Genomic DNA, 15,606 nt, shown 5'->3' with positions numbered 1-15,606 from the left:
GCACCACAATAGCAACATTCCTTAGGGAAGGTTGTAGGTGAATTATAACCCAAGATAACTCTAACAAAGAGATTGATTGGTTGAAAAGATCTCTTGAACAAAGAGAAAATGATGGATTTAAATATCTCATTCTTAACAACTTGTGAACCTTGAAACACGAAGGGAAGTTGTCAAGGATGACATAACACCACCTCAAAATATAAGATAGAAAGAACTACACTTCTGATGCAAGATGAAGAATGCTTGAACTCCTCAAAACAAAACATGTGTTGGACACCATGTTTATCTTTGAGTATGGCTTGGCGGATCTTAACTCCGAGACAAATCTTGAAGAACAATTGAAGGATGAAAAGAATCCTTGATGAACACCATGTAGAGCCTCCATGAAGAACTCCGGTAATAAAAGGATGATATAAAGAAATAGAAGTTGAAAACACAAGGTGAATCCTTGCAATGATTTAGATGAATCTTCGTGGTGATATACTTGAGAGATCTTGGAACTTTGGGAAAGTATGAAGCACTTGAACCGGGAATTTACTCATCGTGAACAAACTCTGGAAGATGAATCCATCACTTGGATGAAGCAAGAATAAGAATTATGTTATGCGTATCCTTCACCAATTTAAATTGATGACTAGCAACGGATTTGGCATACTACTTATTCTCGTAGAAAGGATTAAGATAGATATAGCATAAACTTGAGAAGGTATTGATGGAACCACCGGTGGAATTTGGAAACAACAAATGAATTGATATGATAAGGAAGGAAGATTAATCTTGAGTGAAGCACCATAAGAATTGAAAATGAGAGTAGCAAAGGCACAAATCACCAGGTAGAATTGGAAAACGAATGAAGATACTTGAGGGAATTTAGATACAAGTGAAACGATGAGCTCATGAACTAACTAGAGAATACTTGAGCGATGCACCGGTAAGATTTGGAGAATGAGAGCTGAAAGCTGAGAATGAATAAACCCGAAATGATGGCCTTCGGAGAGTCAGACTGAAAAGACTCCTGAATTGTTCCGGATGGGTGAAAAGAATTCTCACAATCGAAAACAATTATGAGAGGATGGCATCAAACTAGAACCATGAATCTTCAATCGGTCTCCAAATCCGAGAATGACGACAAGAAACACCATCAAGAATTGTTGAGACACTCCGAAATGATTAAAAGAGGAAATGTTGAGACAAAGATGAAAAGAATTTGAAAACGATATTGGAGAAGGAAATTGACTGATGAAGATTAATTCTTACGTCAAACTTTAGAAGATTTGAGAATAGCTCCGAGAAAATTAGAAGAGTCAGGTAAGATCCTGGGAAAAGACCTGTGGTTTAGGGCCCACTCAAGAGAAAACACCGTTGAACGATTTAAAAGATAGATTGCGCCGTTGAATTAAATGGCTTGAATGAGATAAGAACCTCAAAATATCTTGAACGGATTAAGAATGGAAGTACGAATCTTCTGAGATATTTTTAGTACTCGAGATAACCATGAATAGCAAGAGGTGGATGATTAAGAAGTGCACCGGCATGAGAAGACATTTGAAACGAGGAAAGGATATGATTGACAAAGCTTGACTTGAATCCATCGGAGAAGAAAAAGATCGAATAATGATGAACTTGAAGCTCCATTAGTATCTTCCTGAGAATCATCGGATAAGAACATTGACGGAAAAGAATGGAGAGGCTTCCCATCAATAAGATGGATACTTGATTAAGAAATCTGATTCCTTGAATAAAGAGGGTGGGTGGGCAGGAAAACAAAGGCAACTTGGGCAGATGGAATGGATACCGTTGAGAAAACTTAGAGTTGATCTCGCGGATGTTGAAAATGATCAGATCCACTCGAAGGGAAGCACGTCGGTTGAAAAGGATTGACAAAACAATCTTGAAGATCAAGAAGGCTTACTATTCACATAGGAATACGAGAACACTGCTTAGGAAAGGTATGGAATCAACACTTGACATTGAAGCAACTTGAATACCACAACTCAAAACAAACAAAGGATTGGCTTGCAGAATAAGCCGAAACAAACATATGATAGACCCCATATCATATCATGTGTCTATTGGAAGGATATCCTACGTGATACTTGAATTCCCACTTATAAACTCCAGAAACTTTCTGGTTATGCAATCAGGTGTTGGGGATACAGGGGAAGCATAATATCTCACCCAAACTAACAATTCCTACATCCAACTATATCCATCCTTCAACACATAACCAAGAAACCTTCGGAAATCATGTACCTCAACCTTCGAAAAGCATCTGTTATATGAGTTATGGCAATACTCCCGAACTCCCTCCCCAGTACTGGGTGGCGTCGAGGTTATCTCACCAACAATTGCATAAAAGAGATTTTCGATGTTAGCTAAACTCAGGTATTCCAGAACTGCAACGATAAAATTGTGACGACAACACCTCGGAGCTCAACTCCCCGGGACACTGCCACAACCCCTAAATGTCAGGAGGCACCAAGAACAATGTTCTCGTCACAAGACTATCAGAACGATTCCAAGATACCCACGTGATCCTAATTTTTTTCGTGAAATTTGAGGAGAGGAAATTCAAAACTTCTACATCAGGAGGCCTCACCAGAGCAACGAAGGGACTGAGGAGTAAAAAGAATCCTACTCTTCGATATATATAATCCTAAGACTCAAAACATTTTGATCTAGACTCAACAACGTCAGCGATTCGATCAAGCAGGGGGCTCCTAAGTCGGGGATGGCTGTGATTACCAACTTGTAACGCCCACGATGCGGCCATATCTCCCACATGTCGAGGCACGACTTAGAGGCATAACCGCATTGTGGTTTTGTCGCAAAAGGGGTAATCTTCACACAATCTCATGTACTGAATAAGAAAGGGATAAAGAGTTGGCTTACAATCGCCACTTCACACAAAAAACAATTTAAACATACAATCAAGGTCCGAGTATGGAACCAAAATAAAAGAAGTCAACCCCAAATGCTAGATCCCCGATCGTCCGAACCGGGCACCACTACTGATCAACCGGAAAAGACACAAAACAATGATCAAGGTCTTCATCGAGCTCCCACTTGAGCTAGGTTGCGCCGCTTGCGCTGGTATCATTGGCACCTGCAACTGTTTGGAAGCATCCATGAGTCACGAGGACTTAGCAATCTCACACCCGCGAGATCAAGACTATTTAAGCTTACGGGTAGGATAGGGTAATGAGGTGGAGCTGCAGCAAGCACTAAGCAAAAAATGGTGGCTAACATATGCAAATGAGAGCGATAAGAGAAGCAACGCCATGGTCGAGAAGCTAGAAGTGATCAAGATGTGATCCTGAAACTACTTACGTTCAAGCATAACACAAGACCGTGTTGTTGGGGAACGTAGTAATTTCAAAAAAAATCCTACGCACACACAAGATCATGATGATGCATAGCAACGAGAGGGAAGAGTATCGTCCACGTACCCTCGTAGACCGAAAGTGGAAGCGTTAGCACAACGCGGTTGATGTAGTCGTATGTCTTCACGATCCGACCGATCCAAGTGCCGAACGTACGGCACCTCCGAGTTCAGCACACGTTCAGCTCGATGTCGTCCCGCAGAGCTTCATGGGAGAGTTCCGTCAGCACGACGGTGTGATGACAGTGATGATGTTGCTATCGATGCAGGGCTTCGCCTAAGCACCGCTACGATATGATCGAGGTGGAATATGGTGGAGGGGGGCACCGCACATGGCTAAGAGATCAAGAGATCAACTGTTGTGTCCTAGGGTGCCCCCTGCCCCCGTATATAAACGAGCAAAGGAGGAGGAGGCCGGCCCTAGGAGGGGCGCGCCAAGGGAGTATGATTCCTACTCCTAGTAGGAGTAGGTTTCCTCCTTTCCTAGTCCAACTAGGAGAAGGGGGAAGGAGGGAAGGGGAGAAGGAAGGGAGAGGGGGGCCGCGCCTCAAACCCCTTGTCCAATTTGGACTGGGCTTGGGAGGGGCGCGCGCGACTCATGGCTGCTGCCTCTCCTTCCCACTAAAGCACATTAAGGCCCAACACTTCTTCCCCGTATTCCCGTAACTCCCCGGTACTCCAAAAAATGCCCGAATCACTCGGAACCTTTCCGATGTCCGAATATAGTCGTCCAATATATTGATCTTTACGTATCAACTATTTCGAGACTCCTCGTCATGTCCTCGATCTCATCCGGGACTCTGAACTACCTTCGGTACATCAAAACACATAAACTCATAATACAAATCATCACCAAACTTTAAACGTGCGGACCCTACGGGTTTGAGAACTATGTAGACATGACCGAGACACGTCTCCGATCAATAACCAATAGCGGAACCTGGATGCTCATATTGGCTCCCACATATTCTACGAAGATATTTATCGGTCAAACCGCATAACAACATACGTTATTCCCTTTGTCATCGGTATGTTACTTGCCCGAGATTCGATCGTCGGTATCTCAATACCTAGTTCGATCTCGTTACCGGCAAGTCTCTTTACTCGTTCCGTAATACATCATCCGCAACTAATTCATTAGTTACAATGCTTGCAAGGCTTATAGTGATGTGTATTACTGAGTGGGCCCAGAGATACCTCTCCGACGATCGGAGTGACAAATCCTAATCTCAAAGTACGCCAACTCAACAAGTACCTTCGGAGACACCTGTAGAGCACCTTTATAATCACCAGTTACGTTGTGATGTTTGGTAGCACACAAAGTGTTCCTCCGGTAAACGGGAGTTGCATAATCTCATAGTCATATGAACATGTATAAGTCATGAAGAAAGCAATAGCAACATACTAAACGATCAAGTGCTAAGCTAACGGAATGGGTCAAGTCAATCAAATCATTCTCCTAATGACGTGATCCCGTTAATCAAATGACAACTCATGTCTATGGTTAGGAAACTTAACCATCTTTGATTAACGAGCTAGTCAAGTAGAGGCATACTAGTGACACTATGTTTGTCTATGTATTCACACATGTATTATGTTTCCGGTTAATACAATTCTAGCATGAATAATAAACATTTATCATGAAATAAGGAAATAAATAATAACTTTATTATTTCCTCTTGGGCATATTTCCTTCAGTCTCCCACTTGCACTAGAGTCAATAATCTAGTTCACATCGCCATGTGATTTAACACCAATAGTTCACATCACCATGTGATTAACACCCATAGTTCACATCGTCATGTGACCAACACCCAAAGGATTTACTAGAGTCAATAATCTAGTTCACATCGCTATGTGATTAACACCCAAAGAGTACTAAGGTGTGATCATGTTCTGCTTCTGAGAGAAGTTTAGTATACGGGTCTGCCACATTCAGATCCGTATGTATTTTGGAAATTTCTATGTCAACAATGCTCTGCACGGAGCTACTCTAGCTAATTGCTCCCACTTTCAAAATCCAGATTGAGACTTAGAGTCATCTGGATCAGTGTCAAAATTTGTATCGACGTAACCCTTTACGATGAACCTTTTGTCACCTCCATAATCGAGAAACATATCCTTATTCCACTAAGGATAATTTTGACTGCTGTCCAGTGATCTACTCCAAGATCACTATTGTACTCCCTTGCTAAACTCAATGTAGGGTATACAATAGATCTGGTACACAGCATGGCATACTTTATGGAAACTATGGCTGAGGCATAGGGAATGACTTTCATTCTCTTTCTATCTTCTGCCGTGGTCGGGCTTTGAGTTTTACCCAATTTCACACCTTGTAACACAGGTAAGAACTCTTTCTTTGACTGTTCCATTTTGAAATACTTCAAATCTTGTCAAGGTATGTACTCATTGAAAAAACTTATCAAGCATCTTGATCTATCTCTATAGATCTTGATGCTCAATATGTAAGTAGCTTCACCGAGGTCTTTATTTGAAAAACTCCTTTCAAAGACTCCTTTATGCTTTCCAGAAAATTCTACATTATTTCCGATCAACAATATGTCATTCACATATATTTATCAGAAATGTTTTAGTGCTCCCACTCACTCTCTTGTAAATACAGGCTTCACCACAAGTCTGTATGAAACTATATGCTTTGATCAACTCATCAAAGCGTATATTCCAACTTTGAGATGCTTGCACCAGTCCATAGATGGATCGCTGGAGCTTGCACATTTTGTTAGCACCTTTAGGATCGACAAAACCTTCTGGTTGCATCATATACAACTCTTCTTTAAGAAATCCATTAAGGAATGTAGTTTTGACATCCATTTGCCAGATTTTATAAAATGTGGCAATTTGCTAACATGATTCGGACAGACTTAAGCATCGCTATGAGTGAGAAAATCTCATTGTAGTCAACACCTTGAACTTTGTCAAAACCTTTTTCGACAAGTCTAGCTCTGTAGATAGTAACACTACTATCAGCGTCCATCTTCCTCTTGAAGATCCATTTATTTTCTATGGCTTGCCGATCATCGGGCAAGTCAACCAAAGTCCACACTTTGTCCTCATACATGGATCCCATCTCATATTTCATGGCCTCAAGCCATTTCACGGAATCTGGGCTCATCATCGCTTCCTCATAGTACGCAGGTTCATCATGGTCAAGTAACATGACCTCCAGAATAGGATTAGCGTACCACCCTGGTGCGGAACGTACTCTGGTTGACCTACGAGGTTCGGTAGTAACTTGATCTGAAGTTTCAAGATCATCATCATTAACTTCCTCACTAATTGGTGTAGGCATCACTGGAACAGAGTTCTGTGATGAACTACTTTCCAATTCGGGAGAAGGTACAATTACCTCATCAAGTTCTACTTTCCTCCCACTCACTTCTTTCGAGAGAAACTCCTTCTCTAGAAAGGATCCATTCTTAGCAACGAATGTCTTGCCTTCGGATCTGTGATAGAAGGTGTACCCAACAGTCTCCTTTGGGTATCCTATGAAGAGACATTTCTCCGATTTGGGTTTGAGCTTATCAAGATGAAACTTTTTCACATAAGCATCGCAAACCCAAACTTTAAGAAATGACAACTTGGGTTTCTTGCTAAACCACAGTTCATAAGGTGTCGTCTCAACGGATTTAGATGGTGCCCTATTTAACGTGAATGCAGCTGTCTCTAATGCATAACCCCAAAACGATAGTGGTAAATCGGTAAGAGACATCGTAGATTGTACCATATCTAATAAAGTACGGTTATGATGTTCGGACACACCATTACGCTGTGGTGTTCCAGGTGACGTGAGTTGCGAAACTATTTCACATTGTTTCAAATGAAGACCAAACTCATAACTCAAATATTCTCCTCCATGATCAGATCGTAGAAACTTTATTTTCTTGTTACGATGATTTTCCACTTCACTATGAAATTATATGAACTTTTCAAATGTTTCAGACTTATGTTTCATCAAGTAGATATACACATATCTGCTCAAATCATCTGTGAAGGTCAGAAAATAATTATACCCGCCGTGAGTCTCAACACTCATTGGACCGCATACATCGGTATGTATTATTTCCAATAAGTCAGTGGATCGCTCCATTGTTCCGGAGAACGGAGTCTTAGTCATCTTGCCCATGAGGCATGGTCCGCAAGCATCAACTGATTCGTAATCAAGTGATTCCAAAAGCCCATCAGCTTGGATTTTCTTCATGCACTTTACACCAATATGACCTAAACGGCAGTGCCACAAATAAGTTGCACTATTATTATTAACTTTGCATCTTTTGGCTTCAATATTATGAATATGTGTATCACTACGATCGAGATTCAATAAACCATTCACCTTGGGTGCATGACCATTGAAGGTTTTATTCATGTAAACAGAACAACAATTATTCTCTGAATTTAAATGAATAACCGTATTGCAATAAACATGATCAAATCATATTCAAGCTTAACGAAAACACCAAATAACATTTATTTATGTTCAACACTAATCCCGAAAGTATAGGGAGTGTGTGATGATGATCATATCAATCTTGGAATCACTTCCAACACACATCGTCACTTCACCCTTAGCTACTCTCTGTTCATTCTGCAACTCCTGTTTCGAGTTACTAATCACAACAACTAAACTAGTATCAAATACTGAGGGGTTGCTATAAACACTAGTAAAGTACACATCAATAACATGTATATCAAATATACCTTTGTTCACTTTGCCATCCTTCTTATCCGCCAAATACTTGGGGCAGTTCTGCTTCCAGTGACCAGTCCCTTTGTAGTAGAAGCACTTAGTCTCAGGCTTAGGTCTAGACTTGGGCTTCTTCACTTGAGCAGCAACTTGCTTGCCATTCTTCTTGAAGTTCCCCTTCTTCCCTTTGCCCTTTTCTTGAAACTAGTGGTCTTGTCAACCATCAACACTTGATGCTTTTCTTGATTTCTACCTTCGTCGATTTCAGCATCACGAAGAGCTTGGGAATCGTTTCCGTTATCCCTTGCATATTATAGTTCATCACGAAGTTCGAGTAACTTGGTGATAGTGACTAGAGAACTCTGTCAATCACTATCTTATCTGGAAGATTAACTCCCACTTGATTCAAGATGATTGTAGTACTCAGACATTCTGAGCACATGCTCACTAGCTGAGCTATTCTCCTCTATCTTGTAGGCAAAGTGCTTGTCAAAGGTCTCATACCTTTTGACATGGGCATGAGTCTGAAATACTAATTTCAACTCTTGGAACATCTCATATGCTCCGTGGCGTTCAAAACGTCTTTGAAGCCCCGATTCTAAGCCATAAAGCATGGTGCACCAGACTATCAAGTAGTCATCATATCAAGCTCGCCAAACGTTCATAACGTCTGCATCTGCTCCTGCAATCGGTCTATCACCTAGCGGTGCATCAAGGACATAATTCTTCTATGCAGCAATGAGGATAATCCTCAGATAACAGATCCAATCCGCATCATTGCTACTAACATCTTTCAACTTAGTTTTTCTCTAGGAACATGTCAAAATAAACGGGGAGCTACATCACGAGCTATTGATCTACAACATAGTTATGCAAATACTATCAGGACTAAGTTCATGATAAATTAAGTTCAATTAATCATATTACTTAAGAACTCCCACTTAGATAGACATCCCTCTAGTCATCTAAATGATCACGTGATCCAAATCAACTAAACCATGTCCGATCATCACGTGAGATGGAGTAGTTTCAATGGTGAACATCACTATGTTGATCATATCTACTATATGATTCACGCTCGACCTTTCAGTCTCAGTGTTCCGAGGCCATATCTGCATATGCTAGGCTCGTCAAGTTTAACCTGATTATTCCACGTGTGCAACTGTTTTGCACCCGTTGTATGTGAACATAGAGCTTATCACACTCGATCATCACGTGGTGTCTCAGCACGAAGAACTTTCGCAACAGTGCATACTCAGGGAGAACACTTATACCTTGAAATTTAGTGAGAGATCATCTTATAATGCTACCGCCAAACTAAGCAAAATAAGATGCATAAAGGATAAACATCATATGCAATCGAAATATGTGAGATGATATGGCCATGATCATCTTGCGCCTTTGATCTCCATCTCCAAAGTACCGTCATGATCTCTATCGTCACCGGCATGACACCATGATCTCCATCATCTTGATCTCTATCAATGTGTCATCACATGGTCGTCTCGCTAACTATTGCTTTTGCAACTATTGCTATCGCATAGCGATAAAGTAAAGCAATTACATAGCACTTGCATCTTATGCAAATAAAGAGACAACCATAAGGCTCCTGCCAGTAGCCGATAACTTTAACAAAACATGATCATCTCATACAAAAATTTATATTTCATCACGCCTTGACCATATCACATCACAACATGCCTTGCAAAAAACAAGTTAGATGTCCTCTACTTTGTTGTTGCAAGTTTTACATGGCTGCTACGGGCTGAGCAAGAATCGTTCTTACCTACGCATCAAAACCACAATGATAGTTCGTCAAGTTAGTGCTGTTTTAACCTTCTCAAGGACCGGGCGTAGCCACACTCGGTTCAACTAAAGTTGGAGAAACTAACCCCCAACAGCCACCTGTGTGCAAAGCACGTCGGTAGAACCAGTCTCGCGTAAGCGTATGCGTAATGTCGGTCCGGGCCGCTTCATCCAACAATACCGCCGAACCAAAGTATGACATGCTGGTAAGCAGTATGACTTGTATCGCCCACAACTCACTTGTGTTCTACTCATGCATATAACATCTACGCATAAAACCTGGCTCGGATGCCACTCTTGGGGAATGTAGTAATTTCAAAAAAAATCCTACGCACACACAGGATCATGGTGATGCATAGCAACGAGAGGGGAGAGTATCGTCCACGTACCCTCATAGACTGAAAGCGGAAGCATTACCACAACGCGGTTGATGTAGTCGCACGTCTTCATGATCCGACCGATCCAAGTACCGAATGTACGACACCTCCGAGTTCAACACACGTTCAGCTCGATGACGTCCCGTGAACTTCGATCTAGCAGAGCTTCATGGGAGAGTTCCGTCAGCACGACGGTGTGATGACGGTGATGATGTTGCTACCGACATAGGGTTTCGCCTAAGCACCGCTACGATATGATCAAGGTGGAATATGGTGGAGGGGGGCACCGCACACGGCTAAGAGATCAAGAGATCAACTGTTGTGTCCTGGGGTGCCCCTGGCCCCGTATATAAAGGAGAAAGGGAGGAGGAAGCTGGCCCTAGGAGGGGCGCGCCAAGGGAATAGGATTCCTACTCCTAGTAGGAGTAGGCTTCCGGAAAGGAGGGAAGGGGAGAAGGAAGGGAGAGGAGGGTCGCGCCCCAAACCCCTTGTCCAATTCGGACTGGGCTTGGGAGGGGCGCGCGCCACCTCCTGGCTGCTGCCTCTCCTTCCCATGAAAGCCCATTAAGGCCCAACACTTCTTCCCCATATTCCCGTAACTCCCCAGTACTCTGAAAAATACCCGAATCACTCGGAACCTTTTCGATGTCCGAATATAGTCATCCAATATATTGATCTTTATGTCTCGACCATTTCGAGACTCCTCGTCATGTACCCGATCTCATCCGGGACTCCGAACTACCTTCGGTACATCAAAACACAGAAACTCATAATACAAATCATCACCGAACTTTAAGCGTGCCGACCCTACGGGTTCGAGAACTATGTAGACATGACCGAGACACGTCTTCGGTCAAAAACCAATAGAGGAACCTGGATGCTCATATTGGCTTCCACATATTCTACGAAGATCTTTATCGATCAAACCGCATAACAACATACGTTGTTCCCTTTGTCATCGGTATGTTACTTGCCTGAGATTCGATCGTCGGTATCTCAATACCTAGTTCAATCTCGTTACCGGCAAGTCTCTTTACTCCTTCCGTAATACATCATCCCGCAACTAACTCATTAGTTACAATGCTTGCAAGGCTTATAGTGATGTGTATTACCGAGTGGGCCCAGAGATACCTCTCCGACGATCGGAGTGACAAATCCTAATCTCAAAATACACCAACTCAACAAGTACCTTCGGAGACACCTATAGAGCACCTTTATAATCACCCAGTTACGTTGTGACGTTTGGTAGCACACAAAGTGTTCCTCCGATAAACGGGAGTTGCATAATCTCATAGTCATAGGAACATGTATAAGTCATGAAGAAAGCAATACCAACATACTAAACGATCAAGTGCTAAGCTAACGGAATGGGTCAAGTCAATCACATCATTCTCCTAATGATGTGATCCCGTTAATCAAATGACAAATCATGTCTATGGTTAGGAAACGTAACCATCTTTGATTAACGAGCTAGTCAAGTAGAGGCATGTCACAACCCTAGAATTTTGTTGCAGATAGTGGCATTGCATCCATGCATCATGTTTAAATTCAAGAAACTTGAATTGAGGAAATTTGAAAGCCTCAAAAGTTTAATTAAAAGAAGGGCAAATAACCCCGAAAATGCATTCAATGATTCCAAAATGTTCCTTTTAAAGTTCTGAGAATTTTGGCCAGAGCTATATATCAAACCAAAATGTAGGAACATTGTTGAAGGAATTATTTTGGGACTTTGAAATTAAATCAATAAGTATTTGAGTTTTGGATTATATTCATTGTATATAGAATATAATTCAAGAGGCCCTGAAGTTATTTATGTGCCTTTGGAAAAGTCCATAATGGCAACATAAAAATATTCAGAAGGTTTTGCCTTGTTTTTGAATTTCTTTTGAATTTGAATCAGTGGCAAAATGAATAAGTAAAAAACACAACAAAACGGAAAGTAAAAAGAGAGAAACCTAACCTTTCTCACCTGGAGCTGGCCCAGTTGGCCCAACCCACCAACCCACCTTGCCAGTCATCTCCTAGCTTCTGCCAGGAGGACGACGCCGTGTCAACGCGCGTGCAACCGAGCTCCACCTCCTGCTTCCACCTCCTGCTTTCGCCCCCGCCCTCGTTCGAGCGCCTCGAGACACCCATCACATTCTCCCTCACTCTCCCGCCTCTCTGATGCCTCTCTCCCTCTCTAGCCCCTGCTCCCTGCGACCACCTGAGAGCCCGCCGGCCACCGCTGCCGCCCGCATGGCCACCGACGACAAAACGACGCGCCACCGTGCTCTCGAGATCGTTCGTATCTCGTTGCACCTCCTCATCGCACCAAGAAAGGCCAGAGGCCCTCCAGCGTCTCCTATCATCTTCCTCGCCACCTCGACCACCGGACGCCGTCGTCGAATTCGCCGCCGCAGAGGCCTCCCCGAGTCCAATGAGACCGTCAACGACCCCGCTGTGAGCTCCACTCCGTTTCCCCTCCTTCATTTTGCTCGTTCCCGTGCCGTAGTACCCTCGCCCACATGCCCGAGCACCGTCGTCCGCCATGGCCGCCTAGCTTTCTTGACCCGAGCCCCTCCGCTCGAACCCGTGTCACCAGCGTGCTTTTGGTGGCCCGTGGATGCCACCTAGCTCATTAGATCCTCCCCTAGCGCACTGCAGCCCCGCGCCCGCATCTAGACGAGCTCCGGCCACCGCCATGGTTGCCGTGGCCATCGTCTCAGGCCACCCCGCAGCCTCCCGCATGATCCCCTGGATGCGCGCGAGGTTGGGCGTCGCTCTGGCACCTCCAGCCGTCGAGCCGACCCCTGTATCGCCGTCCCGAGCAACTCCGGCGATCCTCCGCCGTTGGGTTTGGTTGCCGGTGTTCAACTCTGGCGTACTGACGTGGCAATGTCATTAGTGGCTAATGACCCACTAACTAACCCCTTGGCTCGCTGACATGCGGGCCCCACTGCCTAACTAACCAGCTAACAAAAAGGTTTAAGTTTAATCTAAACATAGTGGCCCCATGCGTCGGTGTTGACCTTGCTGACGTGGCTGTTGACCGGACCCACCTGTCTGTGACACTAAGTGTCTTAGGGTCACTGATGAGTGGGTCCCACTGGTCAGGTTTGACCTGGACCATGCCTCGTTGACCTGCTGACGTCATGATGATGTCAGGCTGACGCAGTAATTATTTTCTGGAATTTTGAATTGAATCAGAAATGATTTATTATTTTCAAAAAATACCCAAAACTTCTAAAAATCATAGACATTCAACCGTAACTCCAAATGAAATAATTTATATATGAAAAATTATCAGAAAAATCCAATCTATCCATTTATACTACTTTCATGCATGATCAACCAACTTATACCCACTGTATAAGTGAAAACATGATAATGGCATTTTAAATGCTAAATATGGAGTTTGCATATGAACCCTTGGTCCATATGGACTTCATTTAAATTGTTGCTAGATGCGTTAGTGCAAATCATAACATTATTGCCATGTCATGATCATGCATCATATTGTGCATTGCATTGATCGTGTTTCTTCTTTGTTTGTCGGTGTTGTTCCCCCTCGGTAGACGTGGTTCCGACGATGTGATCGATGACACTGATCAAGAACTATACTATCTTCAGAAGTGCCAGGCAAGAAAAACCCCCTTGTTCATTCCAATACAATCCCACTCTCTTGCTCCTGCTCTCTTTTACTGCATTAGGACAACAACGATTCAACTGTTACATGCTGCGGTAGTTGAACCCCTTTCCTCTACATGACCTGTCATTGCCACAGTAAATAGATGAAACCCACTAGCATGAGTAGGAATTGTTTGAGCCCTGATATGCCTACTCATTCATGCTTGTTGTCATGCCTGCTACTGCTTAGAGTTGAGTCAGGTCTGATTCATCGGGAATGAATTGGAACATGGTGAACATGTCCTACTGTTGAGAGCTAAGTGTGTGAACACGATTTGGTAAAGGTAGCGGTGAGAGGCCATGTAGGAGTACATGGTGGGTTGTCTCATTGCAACCATTCTTAGGAACTGAGTTCTGTGTTTGTGATCCATGAACAGTTACTACCACACATTGGGTTCTGGTAACTCGGCCCCTCTCGGCTTATTAATCAACTCGATCTCTGTCCAGGAGTTGCAACTAGTTTCTGGTGTATGTAGGTAGTGTTAGTAGTCTACCAAGTGGCACCCGGTACAGGTGGGCTTGGGACAGACTAGGCATAGTGGCACGGTGTACCAAGTGGCACCCGGATGGTGGGCTTGGGAACCCTGCCCACATCGTTTGGGGCCGTGAGCGACACCCCGGCCGGATCTCCTTGCGGATGGAACCCGAATAGGCGATATATCTGGACAAGAGACTTGTGTGGTTAGTCAGGTCGTGGCCGACTCCCTCGCCAGGCTTCCGCTTGAAGGTTGCCGAGATACACGATGTGTACATGGTGGTAAGTGGCGAGAGCGTGTGTGAAGAAGTACACCCCTGCAGGGTTATCATTATCTATTCGAATAGCCGGATTCCTCGGATATGGAAACTTGGACCCCTTGCATAGTTCATATACAAGTGAAAGTGGATACTCTAAAATGTGCAAGATAAGCGTGAGTGCTATGGATGGCGTTCTCGTAGGGAGACGGGAGCGGATCCATAGTGGTGTATTGATATGGTGAATATGTGGACTCGTGTGGGCCACCTCTAAAGAGTTACTTGCAGTCGTAGTTCTGGATAGCCATCGAGTCAAAGCTAGCTTGCTGCAGTTAAACCCCACCACCCCCTTTGTTGCTACCAATGCATATGTAGTTAGTTCTGATGTAAGTCTTGATGGGTACATTTGTACTCATGTTTGCTTAATTTATGTTTTGCAGAGAGACTTCAGTCTCGCTAGTAGTTCCACGTGGACTTCGACGTTTAGCTTGATACCTCAGCTATGATCTTGTGCCCTCCGCAGGATCTGGTAGATAGTTAGGCTTCTCAGCCTTTTTCATTTGTAGAAGTTTGTAATCAGACATGTTAAGCTTCCGCATGTGCTTTGACTTGTATGCTCTGAATGTTGGGTCATGAGACCCATGTTTGTATTATCTGGCTCTTCGGAGCCTAATGAATAAATACTTGAGTCATAGAGTTATGTTGTGATGCCATGTTGTATTTACACATATCGAGCATATTGTGTGTATGATTGAAATGCTTGGTATGTGTGGGATCCGACAACCTAGTTGTTCATATTTGGTAGCCTCTCTTATGGGGAAATGTAGTCTTGTGCTTCCATGAGCCATAGTAGTCCGCTACAGCCCGGTTCACCAGAGTCCTGCTAGCCCATCGCTACTGCTCCGGAACACTTAGACTGGCCGACATGTGATTCA

Source organism: Triticum urartu, chromosome 7, assembly GCF_003073215.2.
Source record: "Triticum urartu cultivar G1812 chromosome 7, Tu2.1, whole genome shotgun sequence".
NCBI classification, from domain to species: Eukaryota; Viridiplantae; Streptophyta; class Magnoliopsida; order Poales; family Poaceae; genus Triticum; species Triticum urartu.
The sequence above is the reverse complement of the archived record's forward strand: the minus strand, read 5'-3'. Positions refer to the sequence as shown.